Below are 24,133 nucleotides of genomic sequence, written 5' to 3' on the forward strand. Positions count from 1 at the left end.
AAGGAAGGAAGGAAGGAAGGAAGGAAGGAAGGAAGGAAGGAAGGAAGCCTTCAGATTTTAGAATTATTGGCTGTTTCTATAGTATCAATTCTCTACACATTCCCTGTAGTTTGGTAACTCCCAAAGTTTTAGAAAGGAAAACTAAAATTTATCCAGTGCTTACTGTGTACTTTCATATACAGTTGACCTCTGAACAAAATGGGCGGGGCACTGACCTGTTATACAGTCAAAAATTGCGTATTAACTTCTGTCTCCCCCAAAACTTTACCTACCAATAGCCTACTGTTGACCAGAAGCCTTAATGATGGCGTAAACAGTTGATCAGCACGTGTTTTGTATATCATGTGTATTATGTACTATACTGTGACAATAAAGTAAGCTATAGAACAGAAAATGTTATTAAGAAAATCAGAAAGAAGAGAAAGTACGTTTAAGAGTGCCATACTATATTGAAAAAAACCCACATAAGAGTTGACCTGCACAGGGTCAACTGTAGATTATTTTAATTACAGAAAAGTGGGTCCTCTAACAAACCTTTAACTTGTTAAGATGATAATGTCTTTGTACTAAAAAAAAAAAAAAATCAATGTATAGGTGAAGGATATTAAAAGGTACAAACTACCAGTTACAAAATAAATTTAAGTCCTGAGGATGAAAAGTTTTCATGAAAAAAAATTAATGTAAACATAGTGACATCAATCCTCAGATACACTGACTATTCAGAAGCATATTTCACATAGCATCTTGGTAACTGGAGGACTGAGAACAGTCTCTTCATCTACTGGTGTGAGTGATATTTGGTTTTCATCTCTGGTGTCGCCAGGGTCAGTGAGTCCCCACCAATAATCCCGGCGAGTTCACTGCTCTCACTGGGGCTCTTCCTTGTGGGATCACTGAAGAACAAAACAACTGTGAAAAATCTGACTTAGAACCCCAATTCATGTGACCCTCAACAAGGTAAATAAAGGATTAAGCAGCCCTGGAGGTGGGAGAATCAGCCCCAAACACCCAGACTGGGGCAGATGATTGACCCTCCATTATCTCCATTGTTTTTCTCCCAATAACTTCCAGAGAAGCATCCTAGAGCCCTGTTTCCAGGAAACAGAATATTAAAAAAGCAGTAGCTACACATAGAAGCAAATTTTGCCCCTTTGTCATGGAGGGTTTTACCAACAGGCCTATGACCCTGAGGTCGAGAAATCTCCCAGAGTTTGAAGGATAGAATGGAGTCCCAGGCAGGTGAATACGGTTACACTGATAAGATACGTGTTGGCCCTAAGATGAGACTTCAACTGTCGTAAAACTGAGGAGTAGAAATTTACCTCCAAAAGGGACCACCCATGAGCTTTCTCAAGTGGAGGAAACAGAATGGGTCCAGGAGGAGGGTTCGGAGAGGAGCCAGACCAGGCCAGGTAGGTAGGCAGGGGGGCTCCCGGGCTGTGTTGGCTTCAGTGAGTCCCGCTCTAGTAGGGCCCACTTCTGCTTGTTCTAGGATTTAAAGACGCCTCAACGTAGAGAACACACAGATGGATCCTCTTGATCTTTCTTTATTTTTTTTTAAATTTTATTTTTTTCACATTTATTTCTTTTTGAGAGAGAGAGTGCACCTGAGTGGGGGAAGGGCAGAGAGAGGGAGACAGAGGATCTGAAGCGGACTCCGTGCTGAGTGCAGAGCCCCATGCGGGGCTCGAGCTCACAAACGAGCCGTGAGATCATAACCTGAGCCGAAATCAAGAGTCGGCTACTTAACGGACTGAGACACCCAGGTGCTGCGACATCCTCTTGACGTAAGGGCAAAGCAAGACCGCCATCAAAACAGAAGCTACCACTCTTTGAAAGGAGTCAAATTCCTCCACTTACATCCTGCGATTTTATGAGCCCCCAGGTTCTGATACAGAAATCAGGTGTTAACTCCCTGTTGGGCTAACCTGGGCAAGCATTCTGATAGAGATCATGACTCCGGAGCCTCTGACTTACCCACGGAAGGTTCAGGACAAGGTCTTGGCTTGTCTCTTTTTTTCATGTTTATTTTTGAAAGACAGAGCATGAGTGGAGGAGGGGCAGAGAGAGAGGGAGACACAGAATCTGAAGCAGGCTCCAGGCTCTGAGCTGTCAGCACAGAGCCCAACATGGGGCTCGAACCCACAAACTGTGAGATCATGACCTGAGCCGAAGTCGGACGCTCAACCTACTGAACCACCCAGGCACCCCAGCTATTTTCTACTTTATAATGAGCCGCTACCTTTGAGGCAAAGAAGAAAAATCAGACTAGAAAGGCCTATGGCAGAGATTGTTACTGAATGTGTATGAAACCGTGTTCATTTTCCAAATGCATGTAAGAAGATCCTAAGAATACACTAGGAATGAACGCTATGAAAAATGTAGGATGGAGTAGTGGTGATACAATAGCTCTGAAGATATACAAACTTTGGGATATTGAATTCAATGAACAAGTAGACAAAGGAAAATGTTCTTTAAACGAGTTTTGAAAAAAAATGCTGGTCTAGTGCGATATAGGAAAGGGATGTTGATAATGCTAACCTTTAATAATAAAACCAAGAACAAACTATAAAGTTTATCAAGGACCGGACTCCATCCAGCAGCAACAATTTGTCTGAATAGGGTCTTAAGCTCACATGGAGCTCACGAGCTCTCTCGGGGGACACGAATGAGTGGTGCATACAGACAGGTGGCCACTCCAAAGGCTGCGTCCTTTTTTCACAAGCGCGTTTTTTCCTAGCCATTTACCTTTTCCAACTCTAGCCTATCTACCTTAGAATGGTTCTAGGCTTCAGATGTTACCTCAACAGATACTTGTTAATAGGGCGACTAAACAGAGACATAAGGATCTCAAAAAGTACTCCACTTGAACCTGACGATTGGGAGAACAATTCCTCCCTAATCTGTACTTATTTCCAGATGTAGGCAAGGGATGGAGGTTTACGAAGGAGAGACTCTCTTCATCTCTGAAGCCACTATATACATAGGATTCTCCCGCTGGTTCTCAACCTGGAAAGCTCCCCTGTGGGCAAAGTGAGTTCATAAACCTGAAATGCATTGCTTTCTTGATGAATAACCCTGAGCAAACTCCAAGGACGCCACGTGAGGGCTCACCTGAGAATCCATCTAGAGATTCCCATGGCCAGTGTTAATTTAACTATTTTGCAGTTGATCATCACCAATGCAAAACAAGTACCTACTTAGTAAAAAAAACAAAAACAAAAAAACCTCACAAATACTTATCTGTGGGATAAATAAAACTTCAAGATCTCTACAGATCATCTGAAGCTTACATATCTGAGAACATTAGCTTTGTAAACTAAAACTAACCAATCCAAAGAAAAAGCCCCGATAGTTTTATCAAACATGATTAATGAATCTTGCAATTACGTTGGCACTCTTCTCAACTAATGGACTGACAGACTTTTACAAAACTGATTTCTATTTGTACTCATACACTGATTGTATGGCTTACTAAAATGGATGCATGTGTAGACAGTCACTTCATAAAAATCAGGGAGCATGAGAGACAGGACTCTTAGAATCAAGTTCCAACTTAGGAGAATGTTTTTTATGATGATACTCTCAGAGCGGTTTACAAAAGTGAACAAAATAAACTCTAGGAACAGATACATTAAAATGAGTGTTATTTCCACCCTGTTAGTATATAGTTCTTTTAGTCAGTTTGCAAACTAGAACTTAAAAACACTTTTTTAAACTGGCAGGCTGTAGAGTAATGGCAAGAAACTTTGGTCAAGACACAGAGCCTCCCTGGGTCTGTTTCCTCACACGTACGAAGTGAACAGAAGACCAGAAGAATCCCTGAGAATCTCTGAAGACTCACCCACCAATAAGTTCACCTCTTTTGTTCATTTGTGTGTACCAGCTTTGAGCAAGATGCCCCAGCGTGTAGTGACCAGCACCTGGAAAGTGTTAAGTTCACCAGATATTTGACTTGATTTACAGTTACCAACACAAGGTAAGGGAAATATACTTCCAAACACCATCGTGGGGCACCTGGGTGGCTCAGTCAGTTAAGCATCTGACTTGGCTCAGGTCATGATCTCGCAGTTTGTGAGTTCAAGCCCGACGCTGGGCTGTCTGCTGTTAGCACAGAGCCTGCTTCAGATCCTCTGTCTCTCTTTCTCTGTCCCTTCCCCACTCACGTGCTCTCTCTCTCTCTCAAAAATAAACATTCAAAAAAAAAATTAAAAAAAAAAAACATCGTAGGATCCTAAGCAAAAATTTAATATCCAGGGTCTCTTGATTTGTGACTTTGTAGCCAAACACAAAGCTCCCTCCCCAGCTCCTTCAACTGTTCGACTTGAGGTGTGGCTAAGGCACATGCTTCCCCACCAGATCCTTCGGATCCTTCGTGAGCTCTTCCCTTGGGCTCCTAAGGGTTTGGTTCTAGAGCTGACTGGAGTCGTAAAAGGGATGAGAGAATTTCTTTCTGTCCCCACCCTATTACCACATGGTTTATGAGCAAATGGCAAATGGCACCCTGGTCAAAAGTGTTTGGGACACCCTTGCCCCAGGGCCACCACGAAAGAACACTTACTTTATTACGAGCTGTGCCCTGTCTTCAGGGAAAGCAGGATGCTTAGAAAGTTTTGTACTCCATCCTTATCTCCCTTTTTAGCCGACTATGCTCCCTTCAAGGAAACTTGTGCAGCAGGGGGTCAGTTAATAAAATCATGGGGCTTCTAGGAGGCAGAGTTAACCACTGCTGTGGACAAAACACTATCTGATGGCAGAAAGGTGGGAAACGGTCTAAAAAGGACGGTGGCTTAGATAGCAGATGCTTCTGGGGGTCAAAAGTTTCCAAAGGGGGTTCGAATCAACCTGCTAAATGCATCAAAGCAGAGCCACTGGGAAAGCCCGATGCTGACCCGGACCCCCTGTCACTTTGCCAGCTGCTAACAAAATCAGCAAGTGTATTACAATGAAATACAGAGGATGCAGAGAGAAATGGGTTCTTTGGAAGATGAGAAAGTCACCCAAAGAGGAGGTGATTAAAGTTGCAAGCAAGCTGCAATTTCAACTACAGATTTCTCGTTCTGATTGCCTTTGTCATTTGGGGGACCACCTTCTCGCCTGCGGTATCTGCTCCTGGTTACAGTCCTTGTCACAAGTCCCGCTTTTCAAACTGGGAACGGACTAGGAAATTTTCAGAAGTCTGATGCCTGGGTCCCCACCCTTGAGATACTGATTTAGGTGGATGGGTATGGTCTGTGTGGCAGGGTTCTTAAACGCTACCCAGCTGATTCTAAAGTCCAGCGGGTGTCAGAATCACGGCTGTAAGCTGAACCCTTCGGCCCAAAAGACGCTGCTGTTTATGGGAAGTGCGCCTTAACCTGCCAAATATAAATAAGCACAATTATGGTGTGGCCGACAGTCATCAGGGGTAAATATGTATTCTGTTCTGATATCAAATTATTTTTAAAGGCAGAGGGGCCAAGGACGAGAGGGAACAATGAGGCTTTTGTAGAGGTAAGACAAGTCTTCAATGCTCCAAGACTTCTTAGCATATTATAGAAACCAGTTTTGCTGGTTTTTTATTATAGGACAAAGGGAATCACTGACCCGATCGCAGAATTTTGGATGTCAGATGTTCGAGCCCAAAGTATTCCTGAGATATCTTTGGGACTTCTGGAAAAACCCAGGGGAGCTTTCTACTCAAAGAACACCACCGTCAAAGGACAGACGTTGTTTGGGGCGAGTCTTTACATGTTTCTGTATCAAGAAGATAAGGCCCAAACCCTGTCCACCTGGTAGGCAGAACTACGGGGTTATAATTTTCCATTAAGAGACTAAATATAACTTGTAAGGCCATGGCTCTCAAATTTGGGCAAGCTCAGAGGCCCCTGGAGGGCTCCTCACACACCACCACACAGGGTCTCTGATCTGAGGGTGGAGGATGGGGATTCGCCTCTCTGATGAGCTCCCAGGCGACGCAGAGGCTGCTGGCCTGGGAACCACACGGAGAACCCCCGTTTTCAAGGGCTCGCAAATGGCGTGATTCTTGAGTGGCATTAAGAAATGTTTCCGCCCTGCTTCAGGCTTTGTGACCAAGAGACAAATTACCTTGAGAAAAATGAGGCCCTGTCTTAGGATCTCGAGATGCCAGGAGGCAAAATGTTATCATTCTCCTAAACAGCAAGTTCCTCCTAGGAGGAGTTCGGTTAACTTTATTCATTCGCCTTAAAAGAGAAGGACCCAAACATTCCTTCCAGAAAATAATTCACCCATGGTTTGTTTCACAAGGGAATACTGGCTATTTTTCACTTATAAAATGTTTATAATGTGGCATTTAAGGGGAGGCAAAGGTGGGCTTTATAACTAAGTGGTTGGGGCCACTGAGTTATATCTGGAAAAAGAATAATGTCGAAGCCTACTTTACAAAACACAGGCTCAATCTCAAATGGAGCCAATCTTTAAATGTAAAAAAAATAACCATAGAAGTTCTGCAAAAAACATACACGCAAGTTGGACAACTTCTCTATGTGTGTGCGGGAGGGGAGTACTGGAGAATACTTTCCTCTTTCCTTTTATTTTTTTGAGATTTATTTATCTTGAGAGAGAGCGCGCGAGGTGGGGGCAGAGAGGGAGGATCCCAAACAGGCTCTGCACCGTCAGCACGGAGCCTGACGCAGAGCCTGATGTGGGGCTTGCATCCACGAATGGGGAGTGCTTTCTAAGAGACTCAAAGTCTGAAAGCCATAAAAGAAAAAAGTGGAAAAAACCTTGCTACATGAAAGTTAATGTCTATATGGGGTACACAAAACCTCAAAGACTAAGAAAATGACAAACTGAGAACAGCCTTTGGAGATCATATCATGGACTCAGAACTAATTAACCTCCCTATTATATAAAGAGCCCTACAAACCAATAAGAAAAAGGTCAACAAACCAATAGAAGAATAAGTACAAGAACATACAGTTTGCAAAAAAACAAAACAAATGTGCTTTAAATAGGAGATGTCCAACCTCACACTTTAAAAAAAAAAAGGAGGCACATTCAAACCATATCGATATTTTATTTTGCATCAGATTGGCAAAAAACCAAATGGGTGATGACCTCCTCCGTTGGTGAGGCTCTCGCAGCAGTGGTAGGAGTGCAAAAGGACACAGCCCTAAGGAAGGCAATCAACACCACTACAAATTGACACGCACACATCCTCTGGCCAAAATTCCACTCCATCCTGCAGTTAACTACAGAAACACCTGCACCTGTACGAGCTGATACGCGTGTCACTTTGTTGGTAACAGGTGAAGGCTGAAAGAATCCAAGAGTCTGTTCATGGGAGATTGACTTAATAACCATGGCACATCCATACAACAGAATATAAAAAATAACAGGCAGTTCCGTATGTTCTGGAAACTCATTAAAGTGTATCATTAAATGTAAAAACGAGTTGGAGAATAATCGACAGCTATCTTTTCTAAGAAAAGACAAAAAATAAAAAATACATAATTTTTTGAATTTGCATGTACAGTGGAAGAATTCACAACAAGCTATGGGAAACGATGACCTATAAAGGTACTGGAGGACAGTGCTGGGGGGTGGGGGGTGGGAATAGGAGCAAGATTTTCAAGCGTACCTTCTTATAAAAGTTCCTTTATAATAGGTATTGAAATCAACTTGTCAACTATATCATAAATGAGAAACTTCGGTGTACGTGAACTTTTTTTTTTTTCTCTGCATGTTTGCAGCACAATTCAAAGCCACTGCATACACACACACACACACACACACACACACAGTAGTTAGTAAATACCAGTCAAGTGATAGGGCTTGGCCAAACTTATTGACCTCCAGGAGGCCAGACACTGCATGGCAAAGTCCACTCTACATGCAAGGGCTTTTCAGAACAGCATTTACTACAGCAGGCCTCTGGAGATCAAAGAAGCCAGGCTTTTAGTCTTACTGGATCATTCAATTTCTATAAATACCCTCTTCCAATTAAGCCAATGAATTTACATTTCTTTGGAGCCCAAGCTTTTAAGTGAAGCTCAGATGTTAGCCCCAGAATGCTTTTCACTTTGTGGCACTTTCCTCCCCCCACCTTTGTTTTAATAAATAAGCAATCAACATCAGCGCCTGATTGTGGACTTCAGGAATATACAATTCCCCAGATCAGACAAGAAATACAATCCACCCTTCCCCCACATCTCAAGCCTGCGTCTTATCTAACCCAAAGATGAGGCAACACCTTTAGATACTGTACAAAGTACACCACATGGGGCACACAAATTAGTCATAGTAATAACTGAGGGTTTTCGGTACCTCCATGTTTTCCAGAAAAGATGTCGGCTTTTACATAGTTCCTAAAACATCATACTTTTAAAGTCATTCCCTATGTTTAGACTGTTATAGAAAATGTGCAAAAATGTAACATAAACCTTATATAAATGTGACAGTTTTTTTACATTTATTTTTAATTTTTTAATTATTTTCTAATGTTTATTTATTTCTGAGAAAGAGAGACAGAGCGTGAGCAGAGGAGGGGACAGAGAGGCGGGACGCAGAATCCGGAGCAGGCTCCAGGCTCTGGGCTGTCAGCACAGAGCTTGACTCGGGGCTTGAAGCCACGGACCGCGAGATCATGACCTGAGCCGATGTCTGATGCTCAACCGACGGAGCCACCCAGGCGCCCCACAAAAAATGCTTTTAAATAAAGACACACACACTTAACTTACTCTGGGCACATGCCAAGGCTCCAGAGTTCTCAGTTCTATGATTGTCTGCCACAGATCAACAGAAGAAAACCGGTGCGCTGGCCTCCCCTGTACCGATGCCTCTCGATGCCCGGGATTTCCAGAAGGACATCGGTCAGTGGGCCGGGAACATGCCAGTCTGCACTAGCTCCCTGGAGAGCCGATTATCATTCCTCTGGACGTGTTTCCAAGCCATGGTGTGTTTCTCGTGCACGGACAGCACTCATGACACAACCCAACCAAAAAAAGCCCACCACGCAAACTAGCTTTGCACATCCTCTGCTCCGTTTAGCTAGAGTTACCACCTGGGATCCACCCGGAAAAAGGTAACGAGGAGGGACGAGTGAAAAACTTTTCCCATCAACTCTCAGGAATGACCCTGGAGTAAAATCCTAGCTAGCATATCACCGGGAAGCCGAGTGGAAAAGACCCAGAGACAGAGCACCAGTCCTCCAGTCCTCGACCTAACTCACTGTGTGACCCTGGGCAAGTCACGTCCCCTCTCTGGGACTCCATCTGCTCAGCCCCGAGAGGCGGCGGTGGTACCCGAGGTCTCGCAAAGGTCTCTTCGGGCGGTGCAGAGACCGGAGCTCGAGGGGCCTTGCTTCGGACAGCAGCCTCTGTCACTTGAAAACCCAGTGTAGTGGCAAGCATAAATTATGTCGATGACTGTGGGTTCTTCTGTGGGTGACTGCTGACAGCGAATGGATGTGCTGTAACCCAACGCGTGCACAAAGTGACTTCGCAGCCTAATCCTTTAGATTTCCAGCTCCTGATTATACAGCAGTCTCGGCACAAGATGACATAATATAAAAAATAAACTCTCTATTTCCTCCTGTCCCCCCTATCCTTGGAGACCGGATCAGTGCAAATCACTCACGCTCTGGGGAAGGAAAAAAAAAAATCCCAGAAGATGGCTGTGGGTCTCAATCCGGTGCATTGGTGAACTGCCTCCAGGCCCTGTTTGAGTTCAGAGGCCCAAACAGACAGAGCGGTAGCTTGGGGTTATGATTACATTTCCGTGCTGAGGGTTGGCGGTGGGTTGTCAGATACAAAGCAAAATGGCAAGACTTATTGGCTCTGCCTGTGTGTGTGTGTGTGTGTGTGTGTGTGTGTGTGTGTGTGTGTGTGTCACATACACACACAATAATGCAGTACTGCTTAGCTCATTTGTCCGTTGGGCAAGAAACAAGAGAGGCGGCGGTGCCCTTCCCCCACGTCTGTCAAAGGCTGCAGGACACCAGGCACTGCCTGGTCGTATTCCCCTTCAAAGTGACATTAAACAGGATCACGGGGAGGTTCCTCTCTCCTCTATGCTCTGTGGACCAACCTATTTTGCCCGACAAGAAGACGCAAGCTAATCCATTAATCTAACTTATTACACTGCCTCCTGATATTACCCAAGAAAGACAATTTAAAAGACTGTCATCTTCTGGGTCCGAGGTGGCCGCATTTCTTTATAAAGGTGCAGCAGAACAGTGACATTACAGGAAACGGCTTTTTTGTTATTAATCAGATTTATCTGTTTGAAAACTTCTAACTTCTCAGTTTCCCTCTAACTGCCTGTGTTGTCTATCCAGGCAAAAATAATACAGAGGGTGGGTGACCCATCCCAGTTTTCATTTCCTGGTCCAGAAACAGGGGTCAGCAAAGACCCTGTCAGAATGCTTCCGACCTTCGGTGCTGCCTGGGCTGTGACACAAGAGCCATCTATGCCTGTCAAGCAGGTGCTGCGCGAGCCCTCAGCTGTAAGCCCTTACCCTTTTGGCAAAACGACTGCCGTTAGTATGTGCTGGGCCTCTGTTCAGAGTCAGATTTGCCCTGCCGGGCACTGTTATTTCATCCCCCCCAAACTTCGAAGTCACAGATGAGAAAACTGAACGTCTGCTAGAGAGCAGCAGAGTGGAGACCCGAGCCTGTCTTTCCAATACCCGATTTGTCTCCGAGAGGGATGTGAAAATAACGTCCTTGGCTCTTGCAGAAGTTACCGACTGCAAGTTGTACCACGGTTTTATAAACCAATGCAGAGAGATCAATGGTAAGATGCGTTTCGGCATAAAAGAAATGTAGGTCTCAGCAAATGGAGGAAACGCTCTGATTCCTACACAAAAGGAATACCTCCCTGTGACCTGCGGCCCACTCCCCACCCCGACTGGGGCTCAGTGTGACTCCTGCCCTTGGGGACCTGGTCTCAGAACAAAAGCCCAGCGGTCCTAATGCCAAGGGTCCACAGCCCAGTCCCACATGCCCTCCATCCACCCCCAGGTTGGAGGGGGGGACTTCCTGCAAACTTTGGACGGACTCTGCAACATTTCCCAAGACTTAACAATAAAGTCTTGGGGCGCCTGGGCCGCTCAGTTGGTTAAGTGACCGACTTCGGCTCAGATCATGATTTCGCGTTTCGTGAGTTCAAGCCCCGCGTCGGGCTCTGTGCTGATGGTGTGGAGCCTGGAGCCTGCTTCGGATTCCGTGTCTCCCTCTCTCTCTCTGCCCCTCCCCACCGCCCCGGCACCACTCAGGCTTGCGCTCTCTCTCAAAATAAATACACATTAAAAAATTATGGTAAAGTCTTGAATGGCTAAGGAAATGTGTTTTCTGTTGTTTTGTTGTTGTTGTTCTTGTTTGTTTGACGTAACCTTTCTTTTCCCAGGACCTTGCTTCCAAGTGGGGATGTGGGGTCAGCTGCCTGCACGCTGCCCTCCTGCTCTGGGGTCTGGACACCCCTGCGGCAGGGAACTGACATACAACAGAAGCCAGAGGAACAGGTCCACAACGTGACTTCAGGTGGAGGTGGACGGCCCACTGGGGATCCCGCAAGATGCTACGTGCTCTCCTTCCGTGAAGGAACTAAGAAATGGACAAGCCTTTCGTCTGTTCGAGGTGTCAGCTGTGAAGCTCTACTGAAAAAATGGGGCGTCTCAAGGATTCGAATGAATATACTTCACAAAGACTGAGCTTGTTGCAAATCATGAGTGCACCTAGGTGCACCTGGGTGGCTCCGTTGGTTGAGCATCGGACTCTTGATCTCGGCTCAGGTCATGATCTCACGGTTCGTGGGATTGAGCCCCGCATCAGGCTCTGTGCCGACAGTGTGGAGCCTACTTAGGATTCTCTCTCCCTCCCTCTCCCCACCCCTCCCCTACTTGTGCTCTCTCTCTCTCTCTCTCTCTCTCAAAATAAATATATAAACATTAATAAAAAAATCTCCTTGCTTAAATGCACCATATCAAATCATAAACGTGTGGGGTGGACCTCAGAGTGCAGGAGACACCACCGAGACCCTAATATCCAATTTCTACCTCTAAAAAAAGCTTACCAAATCCAGCCGGGAAGAGCGTTCTATCATTTTGAAAGCTAAGCAATGATAAAATAGTGATAGGAAATTGAAGTAAAATAAATAAAAGAATTAACCCTCAACTTGATGGGAGACACGGAATATCGGTGTATGCACTTAACTGTCACCTAATTCCCGTTGGCAATAAAGCTGCCGGAATCCCCACAGGCAGACGCAGTACCTGAAGCACTACAGTTTTCAGGGAATGTGGTCAACAGCCAAGCTGGGGATTTCAGATGGACAAAGTGGACACTCTGGGAATTGCTGATGGTCTGGGGAAGCTTTGAGCTAGGGTGCCGGGCATCTGTGTACATATGCAACATGGTAAGTCTATGAAGAGAAAGAGAACGAGGTCCAGAGAGGAGCATGTCTGTGGAGAGACATCCCGGAGAGGAGAGCGACATCTCTGCACGTGGGGAGCTCCCATTTCGGGCAGCTCCAATGCTGTCCCGTCGACACTGCCCCTCCCACACTGCACCCCAACGGGGCTTCTCGGGCAAGTCTGACTCGCCTTGTTGACACACGGGTTCCCTTATCTGTCAAAAGAAGGTAATGGTGTCCGTGAGCCACCTGCTTCACGCAAATGTTTCGGAGGTTAAGCAAAAGAGTAGATTTGCAATTTCTATAAAAATGATGAATCGAGAAACCTAAATGTTAACTAAAAGCTTTATCTACAGTGGCCAATGAAAGGAATCGTGTCTGGGTATAAATACACATGTACACAAACACACATACAATTGAAGGTGCTGCAGCATTTCAAATAATTCTAAACTCCGCTTCATTGATTGTTACTACGTGATGATAAGAAGGCATAAAAAGCTGAATGTTACAGAAACTCAAATAACTCTGAACTTGAAGAAATAAAACAGGACAGAAGTTTCCAAGATAATTGGTAAAATAATATCTGACACGTGAGGAGCCTTTCCTCTGGTAAGCAGCACAAGATAAATTTTTCATTTAGATGAACCGGCAGCTATTAAGAAGCCGGTCACCAGAATAATGAAAAGACTCCCAGGCAGACTGTTTCTGGAGGAGGCGGGGTGAACGCACTTCAGAATGCTGGCTCCCTTTACAGGCACGAACAAATAGCACCACTCGGATCCCACAGCCACAGGAAGCCTTCCTGCACCTCCTAAACAGGCTGACATATTCAACCAGTAAAGGGCAAAGCAAAAATGCCCCTCTCCCCGACCAAAGCCAACCCGCCAGAGAGCAAAAACAGTCATTCATGGGAGAGAATGAGGCCTGGTGAGCAAATCAGGGTTGGGGGACCTTCAGAGGGGCTCAATCTCCCTCTTGCATACTGCCGGTGGGAACGTAAAATGGCACAGCCACTGTGGAAAAGTTGGGTGGTCCCTCAAAAAGTGAGACCCAGACATACGATCCAACAATCTCACTCCTGTGTCTATGCTCAAAGGAATTGAAAGCAGGGACTCCAACAGATACTTCTATGCCAATGTGCATAGCCGCTTTCTTCACGGTAACCCAGTGGTGGAAACAACCCATGGAGAGATGGATGGAATATTATTCAGCTGATAAAAATGAATGAAATTCTGGGGTGCCTGGGTGGCTCAGTAGGTTAAGCGCCCAACTCTTGGTTTTGGCTTGGGTCATGATCTCACGGTTTGTGGGTTTGAGCTTTGTTTTGGGCTCTGCACTGGCAGTGTGGAGCCTGCTTGGGATTCTCTCTCTCTCTCTCTCTCTCTCTCTCTCTCTCTCTGCCCCTCCCCTGCACACGAGTGCTCGCTCTCTCTCTCTGTCTCTCTCTCTCTGTCTCTCTCTCTCTGTCTCTCTCTCTCTCTCTCTCAGTAAATAAACTTAAACAAGCAAACAAAGGAATGAAATTCTGACACCTGCTATAACAGGGATTAACCTTGAAGATACTCTAAGTGAAATAAGACAGACACGAAAAGGACAGATACTCTGACTCCCTTTACGGGAAGCACATAGAGTAATCACATTCATAGAGACAGTGAGTAGAACAGGGCTGGGAAGAGAGGGGAGTGCAGAGTTATTGTTTAATGTGTGTAGAGTGTCTGTTAGGGACGGTGAATAAAATCTAGAAATGGATACTGGCAATGGTTGCACCACATTATAAATGTACTTAATGTCACCAAAGTGTATATCTAAAAGTGATTAGTTTTATATGTATTTTACCACAATAAAACAAAGCAAGGATTCTCAAAGGGTGCCCTCACCCCTGCAGGTCCCCTCCCTTGCCTGTCTACATTGGATTGCAGCATCTTCCCACACCTGCCTCTCTGATCACCCTTCCTTCTCCTTGGCCACAGAAATTACTCCTGGCAGAAGGAGGCTCCAATAAATCTGGAAACCAGACTTAAAGCAGGAGGTTTATGATCCTTGGTCCTGTATTCATTCCACTGGTAGCTCCAGGATGTGACCTCCCCTTCCAAAGGAAAAGAAATCATGCTTATGAGTTTTCACATAGACTGTAACTACCAACACTTAAGACATTTTGAATTTTTTTTTTTTAATTTTAATTTTACAGAGAGAGAACATGCAAGGGGGGAGAGGGGCTGAGAGAGAGAGAGAGAGAGAGAGAGAAAGAATCTTAAGTTGGCTCCACACTCAGTGCAGAACCTGATGTGGGGCTCGATCCCATGACCCTGGGATCATTACCTGGGCCTAAATCAAGAGTTGGATGCTCAAATGACTGAGCCACCAGGCACCCCAAGATCATTGTGGAAAGAAAACTCGTTTCTCTAGTATGTTCCAGAAAGCAGAGCAAATCCTAAGTAGGAAAAGTGGGCTTTTTCTACTGGTCTCATTGACTCCCTACCAACGAGCCAGGGAGACTGAAAAGGGGCCAAGACTCCCAAGTGCCTGTGAGTGAATCATTCACTCTCCCCAACTCGGGTGCCACATTTTCTCCTCTCCTCTTTGGACTGATGGATATGCTTTGCTAGTTATAAATGCCTTGATCAGAAGTAGGCAGGGGCCAAGGTAAAAATTTACAGCGGCCATTTGTTTCCATTGAGTAATTCTGGAAAAAAGTTCAATGTCAGATAATGTTGACACTATTAACCTAAGTTATTGTGACTTTTCTAGAAAACCGATTTAAATAATTATGATTTCTTTGGCAGTAATATGCCTGTCACAACACATGCATTGGGTTAAGTACTCGCGGAATCAAGACTACAGTAAAAACAATTCCCTCAAACAAAAGAGGAGTTCAAACTACGATGAAGTCCATAGGGTATTAACATGGGGTAAATCCGTGGCATGTAGTAATGGGGGTTCAAGGAAGTTCGGCGAAGGGACCGGGAGATGTGGAGATAATGGGGTATGCACAGCACCTTGGCTAGGCTGAGGGGCCAGTGCCTTTTCCACTGGAATGTAGAATCCAAGCCCACACATCCAGAAAGAAAAGTATCAGTGCTGGTCATAAGCTTAAGCATTCCCATTATGTATGCTTAAGTAAGACAACGGTTTGTGAGGTCAATGAAATGCGGATTCTCTTGTTTCTTTTTCCTCCTTTTCCTTTCTTAAAAGGTTGTAGAAGGACACGTCACTGCATTTGTAATCAGTTATGAGTATATGGAAGGAACTGCAGTTATTAAAATCAGATCCAACAGAGAAATGAGCAAATACACTAAGACGTGAAATAAAGACACAAACAAAAAGGAACATGTGAGTAATAAGCCTGTTCCTCCTCCCCAAAGGACAGCTTGCTTTGTCAACCCATGCTAAAGGGTGGTCTCTACATTCTAGAACTCAGATCAAAATCTGAGCAATTTTGCATTCTGTTCCACATTGACAGAGCAGTTCTTTGCTGCTACTTATTTATAATTTAATTCCCCCGATGGTTCTAAAAACGAGGGAAGAAATATTTCCAAACAAAAATCATTATTTATACAGCTGGAGTTTCCATTTAGTTAGGAAAATTAGTAGAAGAAAAATGTTTGGTCAGAATTTGAGATAAGTTTTGAATGTTTCACAGAACCCCATACCACCAACTTCCAAATCCCTTTTGTTATATCTAAGTCTTTCCCCAAGTCAACAAGGGAGCTCCCCCCCCCCCACCTCCAAATCAACTAAATTAACGGGTCCTGATCTGGGCAGCTCCAGATGGGGTGGAGTATTTTTGAATCAGCAGCAAAAATAGCTCAATTAAAATACCATCCTAATATGTCGTTCGTTTTTGTTTGAAAATGGAAACCAGCAACTTGCTCGCATGACTAAGTAGAAGACAATTATTCAGGCCGGGGTCTACAGAGCAGAGGGCAGAGGAGACAGCTGGCAATTATCTGGCTAACTTAACCAGATAATCCATGCCTAAAAATTCACTCTGGGGCCCAAATTGCCCAGACTGGCTATATTCGCAGAAGAACTAAAGAGCGTAATTACCAAATCTCCTTCCAATCTGTGCTGCTAAGGCTGTGCCCAGGTGAGGAGAATCACGAACTGTACCCAACCCTCCATTTTCCCCCAGTGAAGAGCACGCCTGGATTTTCACAATGTTAAATGTGAACACATCCCGAAGTGTCTTATGTTCTTGTAGGACGCAGTTATCATATCCTGAGTAGCGTATCGAAAATTTCCAATAGACCCAAACTGACAAAGGATACTGGGGGGAATGCCTTAAATTCATACACCTTGAGACAAGGCTCGCATGCGGAGAGATGCTGTAATGCTTCGTGTGAAGAAATTCTAAAGGGAAAAAAGCACTCAGAGTAAAAATAGGGAAAGAATCTGCAAGATTATGCAGATTCGAGTTAGCCAAAATTTGAAAGTGTGCCTTTTAGCTTATCACCAAAGTGTGAGACTAACTCTCACGCTTACATAGCACTTTGTGCTTTTTTACCAGGCCCTCCGCCACTACTCCTCACAACTGTGTAAGGTTAGTCGGGTGAATGGTGTCATTCCCATTGTATGGATTAAGAAAACAGGGCCCTCGAATTTGCTGAAGCAGAGCTAATGTCAAAACTGAAACTTAAACCCAAGCCTTCTGGGTCCAAGTTGAGTGCCCTTTGCATCACGCCGTGCTAAAGGCTCAAGTTAACTTAACGCAAATAAAAAAGATCGGATTACCCAGTCAAATCTGTGGTATTCAACATCACGGACAGACTTAGAGTCAACACATGCCATTAAATAAATCTTATACCCAGGCACAGCTTGAGGATATGGATTGTGCAGGAAAGTAGTGTGACAAAGGCTGCTTTCCACGAGTTCCATCCGACCCTGGGCGAGAGGGATTGCTTCTAGACTCAGTTTCCTAATCAGTAAAGACTGAGCAGAGAACCCCTAAATCCCTTCAACATCAGGCTGATTAGAAAACTGAGTGGCCTCAGTTTTTTCTGTTCACACCTACTCAGAGTTTGGTGTTAACTCTCTTTCCTCCTCCTGGATATTAGAAACTTTTCCAAGTCAATGGCTCTCCGCCCTCCCTAACTACAGGAACAGGGTAGGCTAAAATGCACTTTACCAACTTTTGCCCAATAGAAGAGGTAAGCAATAGACAACAGTTTTGGAATTATTCAATGTTGTCTGGAGGTGACTGTGTTAGTTGCATATCCAAACTTGATTCGCATCAATTTTTAGACTCCTCACACAGATCAAGGGTAGTGGAAGCTGGAATAAGAATGATCTTCCCTAGGGACAAACACTACTCCTTTGAAATGGATGCCATTTCAAATGCTGATAAATTCTATTCAAAATCACCAATCACCTGTAATTGGCAATGACACGTTTTACTTTCCACACAAGCTAGGTCCAACCAAGAGACTTCTATTTCTCAGTAGTACACCCCACGTGGGAATACTGACCTCTGATGTTTTAAAAGGTATGAAAGGCTTTCCCACTCCCTAAATGGACTTAACTGTCACACTTTCATACATATCTGTGTTTGAACTTTACTCGAATTCAAGGGCTTAAATTATGGGCCACGTGTTTCCTTCACTTTCCTGCTTTCTTACTTCTGGTACTTTCTCGTTTGTTTAAGAGAGGCGGGGAAAAGCGGCTACCACCGCGGGAAAGCATCTAATGTACAGAGAAAGAGGAAGATCTAGAATCTTCATTTTACCATAACAGGAAAAACCCAAACACTCCTTATTTATGAAGACAATCCTCTGATATACAATCTGAGTTTGACAAAGTTATCTTTGGGGAGGCGGAGAGGAAAAGGAGACTAAGGAAAGACCTCTAATAGTAATAGCCATTATTATTATTATTATTGCTCTCAAAAACCAAAAGGAGCCCATTTTTCTTACTTCTTATATCCCTTTATAATTCTGGTCTTCAGCAATTCAACGAATTTTAGTAATATTCATTGCTCCCTCTCTCTCTCTCTCTCTTTTTTTTTTTTTTTAACAAACTGGCTTGGTAAACTTCTACTTTTATGACACTCCAGTGGGCTGGTCTCACTATCAAATCAAAGGCCAAGCAACACTCAACTTACCACATACTTGGGGCTCACTGTTAATTTTACACACAAGTTATAACCAACCCAGCTCTCAAGTTCTTCCTCTGTAAAATGGATACACCACTGACCGACTTCAAAGTGGGAAGAACAAATAAAAACGACCATGAAATACTCTGAAATGGTCCATCACCACCTCGCTCATCCAAGGCCACACCCCTCTGCACACCCGTGCTGTGCAGGGCATCCACGGCAGGGGGCCAACTGTTGTGGCTCGGGCGCCTTATTCTTGGGCGCCATTTCTTGTACTCACCCCTCCATTGCCTGTGCCTGGAACTGGTCACTGTCTAGACTCCCCCTCCCCCTTTTCATCTGCCCGGCTCTGATTCTATGCCTGTACCTTTGCTGATCTGGAAGGGCAGAAAGAAGCCACTGGCTCTGCTCAGTGCTGCCCGTGGTGTAATCACCAGTGTTCACATCAAGCGTTGGAGAGCTTGCGGCAGTAAATGGGGCAGGTGGGCAGGAAAGAGATATTCAGCTCCCAGACCCCCTTCTGGTCTTAAACGAAACAAAGAAGGGAAGCTCCAAGGTACAAGAGCTAAACTTAATAAAGGCATTCTGGAAGAAACCAGTGTTTCTCTACAGACTTTGTAGAGAAAGAGCAAGCAATGTGCTTGGGGTGATGCTGACAAATCCACTGAGGCATTTAGATGCTTTCAGTGGGTTAACGATGTAAGCGGCACAGGAGAAGTGAGACAGATGCATTATTTGTAAATTTTCTTCCGACACCTTGACGTCACAGTATAAACTGCATCTAATTATGCCACAAATCACAGTGTCCTCAAGTTCAGAGATTCTTAGATCCTAGTGACCATTCCATGCCCTAGTTAGATGAATCACAAACAGAGGGAACCAGTCGGAGGTTTCCTGGCTCCTTTGTGCCAAGCTCACCAGAAGTCAAGCCTCCTGATCGCCCCCACGAGAGTGCTCCTTTCTTTTTAAAAAAATTTTTTTAATGTTTATTCATTTTTGAGAGAGAGAGAGAGAGAGAGAGAGAGAGAGAGAGACAGAGCATGAACACGGGAGGGGCAGAGAAAGGGAGACACAGAATCCGAAGCAGGCTCCAGGCTGGCAGCACAGAGCCTGATGCAGGGCTCGAACTCACAAACTGTGAGATCATGACCCGGACCAAAGTCCGGACGCTCAACTGACTGAGCCACCCAGGTGTCCCAAGAGCGCTTCTTTCTTTATACCACAACAGGGACGTGCTCCCGGGTATTTTCCTTTCATAAATTCTTGCAGTGAATTTAGGCTGTTTTTAATTAAGATCCTAACCAAAAGATCGTTTGGAAACCTCTGTCCCTCCCACAAGGCAGGACGGGCTTGTTTTGCCCAGCTGTCCTGAGATCTTGTGCTCAATCTTCAAGGCTTGTAACAGCCTCTTACAGTCCTGACCAGGCGAGTGCCTCTGGCAACCAGGAAGAATCTTTCACAGAAAGTCCATCCCAAAATTTACAAAAGACGGGGGGTGGTGGGGGGGAGCGGGTGGAGAAAAGAAGGAGAAAGAGATTCAAAAGCAATCAATAGGCCCAGAGAAGGGATGGGATCATTGTTGATAGGAATCTTCACTAATATAATATAAGCCAAGGTGATAGGACCTCTATTTTTACACAATTCCACCAGGGCTCTTAACCTTTTTTTGTGTCTGTGCCACGGACTAGGCCTTCTGGTGAAACTACAGATAGATACCTTCTCAGACTCATGTTTTTATGCACCTAAAACAAAACACATAGGATTACAAAGGAAACACTTTGTACTGAAACATGGCTATTCAAAACATTAAAAAGAAATTTGTAATACAGTCATCTTTGTACTTTTTTTAAATGCATTAAATAAAAAGATTCAGTGGCAGGTATAAAAAAACCACTGTAATTAAAAAAAATTGTTTTTAATGTTTATTTAATTTTGAGAGAGAGAGAGAGAGAGAGAGAGGGACAGAGAGTGAGTGGGGGAGGGCAGAGAGAGAGGAAGACACAGAATCTGAAGCAGGCTCCAGGGAATGTGGATTCATAGTGGAAGGAAATGCTAACTTCCAGTTAGAATAAATAAGTATGATCTAGAATCCAATCAGGACCCAGGTTAAGAACCACACACTGGACAGGCGCGCCTGGGTAGCTCAGTCAGTTAAGTGTCTGACTTCGGCTCAGGTCATGATCTCGTGAGTTTGAGCCCCGCGCCGGGCTCTGTGCTGACAGCTCAGAGCCTGAAGCCTGCTTTGGATTCTGTGTCTCCCCCTCTCTTTGCCTCTCCCCCCTCTTGCGCCATCTCTCTCTCAAAAATAAATAAACATTAAAAAAAAATTGACTGAAAAAAGAACCATGCACTGGACAAAGATCCCCGTAAGGTCCTACTCATCCATGACCCCTGAGATCTGATGAGCTCGAGGCACAGCACAAAACAGGCACTCAGTAAATGTTTGAGCCGGTTCAATAGATAAGTCTGACTTATCTACTGGGTGACCTTCCAAACTCCAAATCTCAGCCGGTCCACCGATGGCTGGCCTACTTCAACCTCTTCATTCCTTTAGCAAATATTCACAGAGCAACTAGTGAGCTCTGCACCATTGGAGCTCTGCACAGGCAGCACCATTCTAGGCACTGGGCGGACACAAGATGCTAACTTCAGATGGTGATAAGTATTAGGAAAACAAAACATGAAAACAGGATGAAGGGGACTGGATGGTGGCAAGGGTCCTTCGGAAGTGTCAGCGGGGTCTGTGAGGACAAGGAAGGAGCCAGGGTCGCAGGGGAAGACACGGGGCCATTCCAGGAGGAAGAACCTTCTCAGCACAGGCCTTTCCTACCTCCTGACTCATTTTACTCCGAAGCGCTCCTCTCCTCCCGGGTCCCCGTGTCCCCTCCTACACAATGCCGCCCAGTCCATCCTCCTTAAGCACTTCTGTGCAATGGGCCCCTGGCTCAAACATACAAAAAGTTCCCTATTCCTCATCACACCTGACCATACCACACCGGGTTCACTACTCCCTCCCCCTCCCACACACAAACCCTCTGGCCTCTTTCAAGACCCTGGAAGAGGCTGTGTTCCTTTCTTACAGACCCTTCCCTTCTTCCTTCCATCTCTCACATTTTCTCGTACCCCAGGCCAGAGCGTTCTCTCCATCACAGGGTTTCAGGGTGGATGTTCCATAAATCACCAAATTCAACCATACCTCTAATAATCTGACCATTTTAGTGACAGGACACTGAACTCCCTTTGAACTTCCAAGTTCACGTCTGCATCCTACAGCTGGTCTTAAAACAGACTTTTGGCCTCTGCTGATGTATGTCTAACAGTCTTGTCTTCCTATTCAGCCTGCAAGCTCCTTTAGGCTAGCGACACCCTTGCCTTGCCGTCGCCTTCTCCAGAAACGTGTGGGGCGGAAGTGGAGACACAGGCTGCTAGGTAAATTTAACGACAGCCGACTAACGTCATTATCCCCCTCCAAGTTCACAGATCCACCTCTCCAAAGCCCTCCGGGAGACAAGACACACAGGTTTTGTGAAAATAGCTACAAATTGGAGACCTATGACGGGGTAGCCTGTATCCTAGATTGAGTTTTTCTTCTTCCAGGGGTGTTAGGGGCTGAATTTTTTCCCACCTCAAAATGCGCATGTGGAAGCCCTTAAGCCCAATACCTCACAATGTGACTCGTTAGAGACAGGCTCTTCGGAGAGGAGACCGTGTTGAAATGAGGCTGTTCGTGTGGGCTCTAGTCCATAGAAACTGGGGTCCTTGCAAGAGGAGATCTGGACACACAGGGAGACACCAGGGGCGCACATGCACAGGGGACCGTGTGAAGAGGCAGCAAGAGGGCGGCCACCTGCAAGCCAAGGACAGCGGCCTTGGAAGAAACCAACCCTTGTTGGCCTTGGTTAAACCCAACCTCGATCGTGGACTTCCTGGCCTCCAAAACTATGAAAAGTAAATGTGCTGTTTAAGCCACCCATTCAGCGGCATTCTGTTATGGCTGCCCCAGCAAACTAATAGGACAGGTGTCTCAAATTAGATACTTCCCAAAAGCAGAGACCCAGACACGGACTCGGGTGCAGGTAGTTTATTTGGAAGCAATCCCGGGAAGCAGGAGTTCGGGAGCAGAGAGCAGGAGGCAGGTGCATGATTTAAGGGCGTGTGAACCAGGTCATGGCTATGGATCACAGGGGCTCGATTCTGCTGCAGAATGCCCCCCCCCCCCCCGGAATTGTTCTAGAAGGCAGGGACATTTATCCACTGGCTTCCTTCCATTCCCAAAGGGCACAGGGTCGCCTCCAGGGATGGTAACTCCCTCGACTTGTAGGTTAGCGTGTGTGCACGGTGGTATGAGAGAGGCTCCTTGGGAGGAAGCAAAAAGTGATACTACACTCACCTGAAGCAAGATATCAGAGTGGGGAGGAGAATCTGACACTGGCCAACGCCATCACAGGGACTGCGAAGAGAGGCAGGCCACAGCGATGTCATGTGGGACCAGGGGGGATGTACAGCTATTGACCTCAGCTGACATGGGCTGGTTCTTCCTCCAGAAGGCAAGAACGTGGATAAGGCAGCTGGAGGCAGCAAGAGTCTGTGATGGAGCCATTCTGAGGCCACATATGTGAAGATGGGCATCCGTGACAGCCACTTTCCTCCCAGAAGGTAAACATGGACGTCACCAGAGAATGGTGAGGGACACTCACTTGGGCATGCTCACGGTCAGCAGACTCTTGCAAAAAGTTTTAAAAAGTTTACTTATTTTGAGAGAGAGAGAGAGAGAGAGAGAGAGAGAGGAAGGAGCAGAGAGAAAGGGAGAGAGAGAACCCCAAGGAGGCTCCACAGTGTCAGTGCAAAGCCTGATGCGGGGCTCGATCCCACAAACCCCAAGATCATGACCTGAGTCGATACGAAGAGTTGGATGCTTAACCGACTGAGCCACCCAGGCGCCCCAAATTCTGTATTTTTAATGAGAACTTGGGTTGGGCTTTTTTTGTTCATTTTGCTATTTTCCAAAGCTAATCTAATTCTTTTACAATCAGCCTGTTCCCATTATTGTAACTGGCCTCTGGGCTCTAAGATGAACCTACCAATGATGCAAACAGAGTGAGTTTAGATACTCTACACTCTCACTTAAGTTTCAGGTAAGGCCTGGAAGCCAAACCATAAAAAGGATTCTCTCTCCCGTCCAGTTTTCGCCTCCGGAATCGAGTTTTTAGGTCAAATACAGGGCACTTCTGTACATCAGGTAAGAGATTTCTAACTCGTATTCGAGCCACCTTCAGAGACCAAGGAATGTGACTGCAGAACAAAGTTTCTAAATTACCCTCAGAAATTTCTCTCTTTCCTTTTGGCAAACAGTCGCCTGAGATTTATTATTGAACACTTTTGTAAAGTCCAACATCCAAGATAAAGTTATGCAGGGAGATGCCAGACATGAGTGGTATTTCCTGGTATTTTCCAGTCCTCTGAGCCCTATCTTTAGGGTTGCCAGATTTAGCAAATAAAAATGCAGAACACTCAGCTGAATTGTAGTTTCAGACAAACAACAAATAGTTTTCATCATAAGTATATCTCAAATGATGCACGGGACATACTTACACTAAAAGCCTCTGTCGTTTATCTGAATTTGAAATTGAACTATGTTTCATCCTATGTTTCATGTGGCAGTCCTGC

General features: G+C 45.2%; 1 protein-coding gene across 1 annotated transcript in view; it reads right to left on the reverse strand.

The window, feature by feature from the left end:
• Positions 1-24,133, reverse strand: part of E2F3 (E2F transcription factor 3) — a 76,294-nt gene that overhangs the window by 29,692 nt on the left and 22,469 nt on the right. The window lies entirely within an intron of this gene.

This window comes from Herpailurus yagouaroundi, unplaced genomic scaffold, assembly GCF_014898765.1.
Source record: "Herpailurus yagouaroundi ecotype Mexico unplaced genomic scaffold, PumYag 250, whole genome shotgun sequence".
Taxonomy (NCBI): Eukaryota; Metazoa; Chordata; class Mammalia; order Carnivora; family Felidae; genus Herpailurus; species Herpailurus yagouaroundi.